The 11,035-nt window shown below is 40.6% G+C and overlaps 1 protein-coding gene across 3 annotated transcripts in view; it reads left to right on the top strand.

The window, feature by feature from the left end:
• Positions 1-11,035, top strand: part of Rbms3 (RNA binding motif single stranded interacting protein 3) — a 672,329-nt gene that overhangs the window by 461,100 nt on the left and 200,194 nt on the right. The window lies entirely within an intron of this gene.

Here is an 11,035-nt window from a genome sequence, read left to right as displayed (position 1 = left end):
AAAAAAAAAAAAAAAAGAAGTTCTTTGGCATATATTTTTGTGTCTTGGCTCAATGTCATTGCTTCTCTTTGTCAGAAGAATGCTCCAATGCTCATTATCAATAAATTGTAATATTTTCATATATAAATTTTAGTTGCTATATACTGTCATAATTCTAGTGACCATATGCACACAAGTAACATCAGCATATGTGTGAGCTCTGGTTATCACATGAGGTTGGGGCAGAGAATCATATGAGAATCTCATATTCATCTCTGTAATCATGACCGCCTTCATTGCTTACTTACAAAATAATAACTACATTAGGTTTGTGCACATGTCTGAATTGAAGGTTTGACAGTAAAACCTTCCCAAATCAACAGTAAATTGTTAATTTGTTTCTAAGACAGTGTTGGGTTTTGCCTCCTGTCAGTGCCTCTAATGAGTAAGCTATTTAGTGTCTGCCCAAGGATGGCTGATTAGCAAGCAAAGAGACTTGAGTGGCTTAAGACCAATTAAGGCACAAGCCAGGGAAAGCAAACTGAATAATTAAGTGCTTGGTGCACTTCTAAATATACTATTTCATTTAGTAGATTTCATTTAGAACCAATTCTAACACATTCCTGGATAAATGGTTAGGATTCTGAATTAAATATATTCTGATCTCTCCCAGCGACTCTCAAGAAGCCTGCCTTATACCCAACTCATTATTTAAGATCTCTCTTTCCTTTTTTTTTTAAACAATGAAGTCTTCAAAGACAATGCTTTAAGAAGACTGTGGATGGGAGCACTCATTAGGCAGACTCTGCACCAGTCCTCAGTTGGTATCTTATTATCTACCTCCTCTGACTTCTCCTGTCTTTAAGTCCATGATTGATGGATCAATTATTTTACTATTATTTCAGACTGTTTCCATTCAAAACCAGAAATGTCCAACCAGAAAGGAGCACACTTGTGTTTTATCTCCTGGCTTTATGCCTTTCAGAGGCATCTTTGTTCTACAGACTGTCAATTATATCTTTTAAAAAGTTGCCATTGATCTCTCCCCTTTTCCTCTTTTTTTTTTAAAAAGAGCTATTTTATTTTTGTTCATGTGTATGTGTGTCTGTCTGTTTGTGGACACCCACAAAGACCGTAAGGGAGGTGTGTGCTTTCAACTGCTGAGCCACCTCTCCAGCCTCCTCTCCCCGTTTTTTCTTAATTATGCTCCAAACCTTAGGAATACAGGTCCTACACTTTGCTGTTCTGTTCAGGCATTAAACCCAATGCTCAGAATGCAGCAATAACAATAATTATTTGTTGACTGATAAATAACTAATTTGTTAATATCCAATCCTGATGGGCAGGACCCAGAGAACTCTTGATCCCACTTCTCAGAATATTAAATATGTTGTTTACATACAAAATAGGAATGGTTGCTGATAAAACAGACTCAAAATAGAAAAATGAAGTCAGAGGCTCTCTTAAAAGTTCAAAAGATTATCGAGAAGCAGGTTAGAGAAGCATTGCCACCACTGTTTGCCTAGACTGTGGAGGAAGGCCAGCAGTCATTGGAAGCTGAAATGGCAAGGACTTAGAATCTCCCCTCAAGCCTCCAGGAATAAACTCAGCACTGGCGATACACTGAGCTTAGCTCTCTGGACCTATGTGTTACCCACCAACCTGTCAGAGACAGTGCTAAGCTCTTGATGATGTGTTATGACACAGACAGACACCACACACATTTGTGTAGAAGAGAAATCTTGCACGTTAGCTTAGGACTTGTTTTAAATGAACTTCACCCAAGCAATGGTATGTTTCCTGACAACTGCAGAGGAGGCGACTCATTTTTCCTACTCTCTGTCTTTCCTATGTGGTACCAAGCCCACATTTATATGTCAAACAAGAAAAAAAAAATCTTACCCATTATGTTAACTTAGTTTCTTTATGCTATTCCAGTCAGTTAAGAAAAGACTATGTGACTGAGAAGAAAGCTCTCACACAGAGAGGTATTTTAGTCTCAGAACACTTTCCTTTCTGAAATTATGTATTTTAAATTAGCTTATAAAGCAGTGGCTTTTTACAAGGCATTGCCAAAAATTCTTAGTTTCCCTAGACCTACCCCAATGCCACCCACCCCTCACTATTCACAGTTAAATCTTTAGCCCCTGGCTCCCCATTCCATGTTTTTCACACTACGAAAAAAATTATTGTTTTACCCCCTAAAATAACATATGAACCTATCTGAAAGCAAAAAATACGTCAGAAAAGTATTCCAATGAATTCATGCCAATAGGTTTCGCTAAGACTTCAACTTTAATATCACCTTTGATAATTCCCTAAACAGAAAAAGTAGTGTGGTTTGGGAAAACATAATGAGATTGATCATCGCTGATTGATCAGGTGCAGATTTTAAATGAGATTGATCGTGGCTGATATCAGATTTTAAATGATGCTCCCGCCCCAGCTTCCACTGCCATGAAAGGTTTATGTAACCCAGCATAATATATATAATATTTATATAATAAATAATATAATATTTACAGAAATTGTCCACTTACAAAATAAAACATATTTCAGATGTCTACTTAATTCCTTTCAAATATCAATGATAGACAATTTAGAAGTCAATTCATTTATTTTTAAAAGTAGGTGAGTGGGTAGGAGAGCACCCTTACAGAAGCAGGTGGGAGGGAAGGGATAAGGGTTTGTGGAGGGCAAAAGGGGTGTGTTCCCTGTGCGGGTTTGAGTAATAGACACAAGGATTTCATGAGTGTTGAAACACTAGCTATAAAAATATATGATAACAAAAAGAATTCTTAAGACTCAAGTGATTTTTCAAATGTCCTTGTGGGTGAGTAGAATGGCTGAGCAAGTAAAGGGTCTTGACTAGCAAGCCTGATGACCTGATTTAGGCGTGAGAACCCCACGTGAAGGTAGGAGGAGAGAACTGGTTCATGGGGTTGTTCTTTGGCCTCCACGCTTGTCCCACGGACATGGCCACATGCTAGTTTGATGGCAGCTACTCTTTAGTTGAGATTCCTATCTTCCCAAGTGTCTCAAATTTACAACCAGGAGGATCTATCATGGATGGCTTGGTCACTTGGAAGAAAACACTGTTGCGGAGACTCACCAAGCTCCATATGATCTATTCTGGCATTCTGTGAAGTCAGAAGTATTTTCATAATAACACTAATGAATTATCACTCACTCACTCTGATGTTCTCTCCCATGGCCTGCCCCATAGGCTACTGAGTTTCTGTTACTGTGGAGCATGGAATCCAGAAAGCCATGTGAGAAGCCAGCTGGCCTCCAGCAGCTAGTCTGGAAATTATAGAGATTTGTTCCTGATGACGATATTTTTATTGATTAAAGAAGAGGTTTGCTCTGTTGCCCAGGCAGATCTCAGATTTCCATCTTTTGCTTCTGCCTCCCAAATACCATTATTTTAGGTATGAGCTGTTAGGATATTTTCTAAAGTTTAATATAAGAATCCTTTACATTATTTTGTTGTTGAAGTAACTTATTTATTTTTTATTGGTTATTTTATTTATTTACATTTCAATTGTTATTCCCCTTCCCTCTTTCCCCTCAGCAAATACCCTGTCCCTTCCCTCCCCCCTGCTTCTATAAGGGTGCTCCCCCACCCACCCACCTACTTTTAAAAATAAATGTTTGAATTGACTTCTAACTTGTCGATCATTGATATTTGAAAGGAAATTAAGTAGACATCTGAAATATGTTTTATTTTGTAAGTGGGAAATTTCAGTAAATATTATATATATATATAACCTGTAAACGAGAATTCAATAACTCTGTAAGAGTTATTGTCCTAAGACAATGAGAAAAACAATCTAACCAGCCTTGGTAACTCTTGGTATAATAAAAATGTAAATCTTTTCCTTTAAAATGAGTCAACCAGGATAAAGCTGAGTTTAAGATACTTTTTTAAAAATTATATTTTGATAAACTAGTTATATTCTAGGATGCTATTTTAAGAGGAAAATTAAGGGTGTAAACTAATTTCAGTATGTCACAGTACTGTTATGTATAAATAAGCGTGTATGTAACAGTCTTATTTTTATCAAATGTAAACGCTGTAGCGACTTTTAAAACATTTACATTACCATTTTTATTAGTAAATAGCACAGTGCTTGACAAAACATATGAGTGTCTCATGAAGGGCGTAGAGACAGCATGGAGGACTTGTGGAGAGGGAACTGAGGGCCTGCCAGATGTGGGATTGGGTCTGAGAGTATTGTCAGAGCCAGAAAGTTAACCATGTCATGTGACAGTGACACGGGCCTGGGCATAACATAAACAGTTTGGTCAGTTCTAACTTTGGAACCTTCTAACTGAACACCCCCATTGAAGGGAATTCCCCATGTGGGATGCACTAAGAGTCTCCTGGTTACTAAGTGATAGGTAACACTATAGCAACAAGGATTGAAACCACATTGTGTGTACTGGCAGGTTTTGTTTGTCAACTTGACACAAGCTGGAGTTATCACAGAGAAAGGAGCCTCCCTTGAGGAAATGCCTCCTTGAGATCCAGCTGTAAGGCATTTTTTCAATTAGAGATAAAAGGAAGGAGGGCCCATTGTGGGTGGTGCCGTCCTTGGGCTGGTAATTTTGGGTTCTATAAGAAAGCAAGCTGAGCAAGCCAGGGGAAGCAAGCCAGTAAGTAACATCCTTCCATGGCCTCTGCAACAGCTCCTGCTTCCTGATCTGCTTGAGGGCCAGTCCTGACCTTCTTTCCTGATGTGTGGAAGTATAAGCTGAATAAACCCTTTCCTCCCCAACTCGTTTCTTGGTCATGATGTGCAGGAATAGAAACCCTGACTAAGGCAGTGTTTAATGAAAGCATGATATGCGTGGTGGTTCATCTTGTCAACTTGATGGAATTAGAGTCACCATGGACACAGGGCTCTAAGGGATGTTGGTGAGAGATATTTTTGGGTTAAGTTAATTGACCTGGGACTCTAATGACTCTAAATGACCCCATTATCAGGGGCCCAGAATGAATCCAACGGAGAAAGCAGGCTGAGGCCCAGCATTTGTGTGTCTCTGCTTCCTACCTGTGGGTGCAGGTAGCTCACTGCTTCACACTTCAGCCATCATGACTCCACTGCCTTGTGTGCCAACCGTGAGCCAGCAGGAACCCCCCTTTCCTAGAGTTGCTGTGACCTGGTATTCCGTCATAGCAACACGCCAGGTCACTAATACAATATATTACTTGTGTTCACATAATTTTGTTATTTCCTTGAGGAAAGACTGAGTCTTTTTCAGGATCACATTATCAGCAATTCAGTTAAGTTATTGCATTTAAAACCAGTTTATAATATCTCTAAGGAAATTGTTGACCTGGTCATTCATAGCAACTAATTATCATTTTAAACAGATGAAATGACACTAAAGGTACTCTAATATCAATTTCCTCATCTAATCTTTTATGTGCAGACATAGTAATATAGTGGACCCCATCTGACAGCCCATTCATTTCTTTCAATGGCAACATGAACATTTTAGATCTTTGCTATTCTTAATATGATATGCGTGGTGGTTCATCTTGTCAACTTGATGCAAAGAAAAGCATTTCCCCTGTTTCCTAGGGGCATCTCCTGACTGTCAGATAGACAAGTCCTTAAAAGAGGGATTAAATCGATAAGACATTACTATTGAGAGCGTCATGTGGCCAGTGGAAGAGAACAGATGTGTGACCTTTTAAAAGATTTGTTTTTGATTATGTGTGTATGGTGGATGCCAGTGGGTCATGTGGAAGGAGATGCCTAGAAAGTTCAGAAGAAGGAGTTATTTCCCATGGGATTGGAGGTACAAGTCACTGTGGGTCACCTGCCATGGGTGCTAGGAACCAAATTCAGGTCCTCTGTAGAGCAGGATGCACTGTTAACCACTGAGTCATTTCTCTAGCTCAAAGTTTGACTTTTGGCGATCTCTGTCCTCTAAAATTGGACTGGTCATTTAGCTCCTCACCAAGCTCCTAGTGGAACTGCCTGGTTCTATCAGAGTCCAGCAGTACTTCGTTTACAAATGCATTAGTAAGTTTAACGGAGACTTTGTATAGTTTCACAGAGTTCTGCAGGATACAATATGATTGATAGCATCGTTGATCTGTTAGCATTGAATACTGCCAGTAATATCTGCCTTCTAAACTGTAAGTACAATTTAGCAGTAGAAGCCCATGAACTGCAGCCATTGGTAGGCATTGCCTTGTATCCAGGCTGTATAAGAGGCTTTGAGTCAACAGTTGCTCCTTTTCTAGAGGACCTGGGTGAATTTCCCAGCACCAGTGTAGCAACTCACAAACACCTGTAATTCCAGTCCCAAGGGATCGGATGCTTTCTTCTGGTCTCTTCAGGAACTGTATGCAAATGGCACATAGGCATACATCCAGGCAAAATACTTATATACATTTATAAATAATAAAAAATATAAAATTAAAAATAAATAAAGACACCTTTTTTTTTTCAAAAGATGCCAGGGAAAACCTTGGTCGTTCCACATCTTTAATCCCAGCACCCCGAAAACAGAGGCAAATAGATCTCTGTGAGTTCAAGACCAGCCTGGTCTACAGAGTGAGTTTAGGCCAGGTAGGACTACAAGAATGCCATTGATCGTGAAATAAGGGCTGGTTTTCGTTTTGAGTCACAGATACAGTTGATATATCTTGTTCTAGAATGATTTCATAAGTTTACATTTTCATCCACACAGAAGAATGAGAGGAGAAGGAAGAGAAAGGAGAAGTGGGGAAGGGAGAGGGGGAGTGACAGAGGAAGAGGAAGGGAGATGAAAGAGAAGGGAAAGAGGGAAGGAAGTGGAGAGGGAGAGGAGAGAGAGGGGAAAAGAGAGAAAGAGAGGAGATACACGGGAAGGGGAGTGAGGCTGTAACCCCTCAGAGCCCACCCTCAGTGATGTACCTCCCCTAACAAGACCTTACCTCCTGAAACTCCTATAACCTCTGCAGACAGCTACACCACTGTTGACCAAGTCTTCCTGAGTTCTCATTCAAAACTCACCTCACCGCAATGTTCATGTAAGTGTGGATTGTCATTACTGTAGATAAAACAACTGTTAATACGTTTTGAGCTGAGATTCTTATAATCTGTCACTTTGAACCTATAGGCATCAGGGCTCAGAAGCGTTAACCCTGCTTTCACTAACATAGAAATTCTCCTCAAATAGAAGTATTTCTCCATCTGTGCAGCAGATCTGTCTGATTTCCAGCTCTCTGTTCCTTAACTCTCACTAGGACACATCTTTATGCTTTTTATTAGTTGCCTACCTGACAGGACCTAGAATCACCTGGTAGATAAGCCACTAGGCATGTCTGTGGGAGAGTTTTATCAATTATGTTGAAGTGGGAAAACCTGTCCACTGTGGGTGGCACCATCCCCTGGCTGGGATCCTGGACAGTGTAGGATGGAGATGGGAGCTGAGCAGCAGTCTGGATTTATCACACTCTCCTTCCTGAGAGCAGCTGCTTTGGGCTTCTGAAGGCTGTTTCCCACCATGCTGGGTGATAGATACCCTTAAACTGTTGCCTGAAAGAAACCTTTTCTCCCTCATGCTCCTCTTGCTGGGATATTTTATCATGGCAACAGAAGAAACTAAAAGGCACATTGCATTGAGTTACTTTCTCCTATCCCAGGTGTCCATTATTAATAAAGACAACTTAATGAGTAATTGCTGTCTAATTACTTGACCCACTGGATGGCAGAATCATGCCTTTTGAAATCCCAGCATATCCTCTGATACCTAGCATTTGCACACAGGGTACTCAATATAGACACTGAGCTGAATTAAAAATAGTTGAAAACATTAGTGGGATTCCTAACGCTTTCTTAATTCATATTCTCTCTCTCTCTCTCTCTCTCTCTCTCTCTCTCTCTCTCTCTCTCTCTCTCTCTCTCTCAAAAAAAAAACCCTGCATTCAATTAGCAGATGTGTATAAACTGAATATGGAGACCATCAAGTACACGGACCCCACATGGAATATTTTGGCTACCTTTGTAGATTTTAAAATATTTACATCCTAAAAACTTTCTTTGGGGTGGACAGTGGCAGAAAAATCCTTTGTTTTCAAAAGTAAGATAACCCCTTTCATCCCCTAGGATACCAAATAATCTCTTGATTATGCTTGCATTTCCTCCTGCTCCTTTCTCCAGATGCAAACTTAAAACACAAAGTGTTGGAAGTTAAGAGAAGCAAGAGGAATATAAAATAAATGTGCTGGGGCGCCAAGCATGCTGTTGGTTGTTACATTAATTGTACAACTAGTGATTAGATGTGCTTTTCAAATGTGTTTGAATAGGCAGCTACTCTTCTCAAAGATTCCTGTTTTCCTAAAAGTTCCTTCCGGGATGTCCTTGTACCTGGGGCTGGATGATGTGTGCCCTATAAAGATGGCCTCGTTCATCTTGACTTTGGCGGGCTCCGTTGCTTTGGTAAATACTTCTATGCTTTTCTCGTGATGGTTTAACAAAGTCCTTGGCTGAGAACAGACAAATACTCTCCCAAGGACCTTTGTTATCTGCTCATTCAGAAAATTTTCATTGACCAGTTTCATTTACAGAGTTAATCTCTTGCTGCCTGGGCCAGGTTCTGCAGAGAAATGAATTGATCTTGGATTCCCGAGAATGATTGCTCTCTGCCCTGGCTCTCCAGGGGGGAGGCACACCATCTTTGAGCTTTGTCATTTAATTCCAGGGTTAGACATTTTCTGTGTATCTGACTGTCCTTTGTGTCTGTACAGACCCTCCTTCCCCTTCTCTTCCTTCACTTCTCTATTTTTTATCTTCTGTGCTCTTTTTCTTTCTCTCTATTCTTGGCTTATTCTGCCTTGTTGCCAGCAGTTTGAGGGGAGTTGCTTTGGGCTGATTATTATCTTTGCTGCTTTATCGGTTTCAGTTTGGTTCTCCCGACACTTCTAGATACCTAGACACTCTTCTCTTGGGAAGTTTAGGAGATGGAGGTTTGTAGCAGAGGTGGAAATCACTTGAGTTCAGGCATGATGCACAAACTAACTCAGTGCCTAACTCTGGCACCTATTAAATGTGTGACCCTGTATCAGCTCTCTTAAATCCTCTGTGCCCCAATTTCCTTGTTGGTAAAATACACAAAGCCACAGACCTTTGTGTACTAGTGTTAAGATGGATGTTCAACTCCATATCTCTTCTAGAATGTTCTCGGTGAATACTATGGACTCTCTTCACCTTTATGCTGGAAGCCTATACAGTCTTTCCTTCAATGGAGAACCAGTGAACCAATAAGAATGAGGTCTGCATAAAATAGACCCCACTCCACCCCTACCCCCACAATTGGATGCCCACATCCTTTCCCTAATAATAAGTTGGATAAAAATATTGTCTGTGTGGGATCAGGAAGATGACTCGATGGGTAAAGTGCTACCTCACAAGCACGATGACCTGAGTTCAGATTCCCCAGCACGAAAGTAAGAGTCTAGTGTGACACCACGTGCCTGCCATCCTAATTCCTGCTGAGGATAGGAGCTCACTGGCCAGACAGCCTAGCCAAGTTGGAGGGCTCCAGTTTCCATGAGAGACTCTTGTCTTAAAAGGCAAGGTGGAGAGAGATTGAGGAAAGCAGGCCAGTGCTAACATCTGGCCTCCATATGCATGCACACACAAATACATGTGCACCCCTCCATTCACACATGAACACACTGGAAGTAGCATGTGTCTATACATACAGCACATATGCTAAAATAGGTTGGGGAAAAATTCCATATGTGCTTAAGTTTTTAAAATTTCCATAAGGATTACCTCCTCCGAGTTTTTGTGATCACTTCATACACCCTCTTGCCAGCTTACAGGAGAATGGGAACATTGGCTGTTGCTTTCTGAAAACTGTGCTCTGTAGACTGGTGTTTAATGAGCGATTCTTTTGTTTTAAAGGAAAGCAACTTGGCTTTGGAAATTTCCTTTAAGGAACCCATACTTCCTTAGGCACTAAGCATGGGACGGCCACCCCCTCATGTCCTGCATAGAACATAAAATTTAAAGAGTGAGTTCTAGGAAAGAGGCGCAGCCCTAAAAAGCCACAATCAGAATGACAGAGCCGTCTTTCCCCATCTGGTCTCCATCTGTCTGGACTCTTTTCCTTGAGTGGACAGCAGGAGCCAGTAGGGAAACCAAGTGGGACCTGGTCATGTTTCCTATGTCTTTCGATTCCTAAGATGCCAGAAAGGAAAGGCCTTGCTGTCAATGCTCTTCTCGGTGTTGAAAAGTTCCATTTAGAAAATTGATTGCCTCTGCTACCTGATTCAAAAGACCTAGACAGAGCTCCTTCTAAGGTTACCAAGGAGCTGTAAATCTCATTTATAAAAGAAAGCAACATCTATCGACATAAAAGCAATTTTAGATTAAGATAAGAAATGAAATAAAATCTTTTAAATCTACCTTTTACAGACATTCAATATTTTTAATTTTTCAAACGGTTTCTGTGTATGAATGTTTTGCCTGCAGCCGTATCCTTCTGCCACATGCAAGCGGCGTCTGCCAAAGTCAGAAGAAGGTATTGGATTCCCCCACCTGGAACTGGAGTTACAAATGGGGACCCCTGCTGTGGAAACCACTTTGTGGGTGCTGGGAATTAAATCAAGGTCCTCTGCAAAAGCGGTCACGGCCCTTAATGGCCAAGACATCTATCCAGCCCCCTAAAATAAAATCTTAATGACAAAGTAGAAAGTCCAATGTAGATCTTTCAGGGACCTGTCTCTCTGATGACAGTGTGATATGCTTAATATTCATAGGTAGTCACATTTTATTTCTTTCAGCCATTCATTTTATTACTTTGAATGCAAGACGGACATAAGTAATTTTGTTTTTGTATGAACGATATGCACATACTGATAAAGGAACAATAAAGAGACCAGAAAATAGGAGTAAGGAGATGAATTGGGAACTGTGAAGAAAGCTCAGAGCATAGTATATTTGCTGTACCAGCATGGGGATCCATGTTTAACTCCCCCAGTACCCACATACAAAGCCAAGTGTGAACGTATGCCCATGTAATCCCTGCTCTCTGTTTCCTGTGG

Source organism: Mus caroli, chromosome 9 (genome assembly GCF_900094665.2).
Source record: "Mus caroli chromosome 9, CAROLI_EIJ_v1.1, whole genome shotgun sequence".
Lineage (NCBI taxonomy): Eukaryota > Metazoa > Chordata > Mammalia > Rodentia > Muridae > Mus > Mus caroli.
The sequence above is the reverse complement of the archived record's forward strand: the minus strand, read 5'-3'. Positions and strand labels throughout refer to the sequence as shown.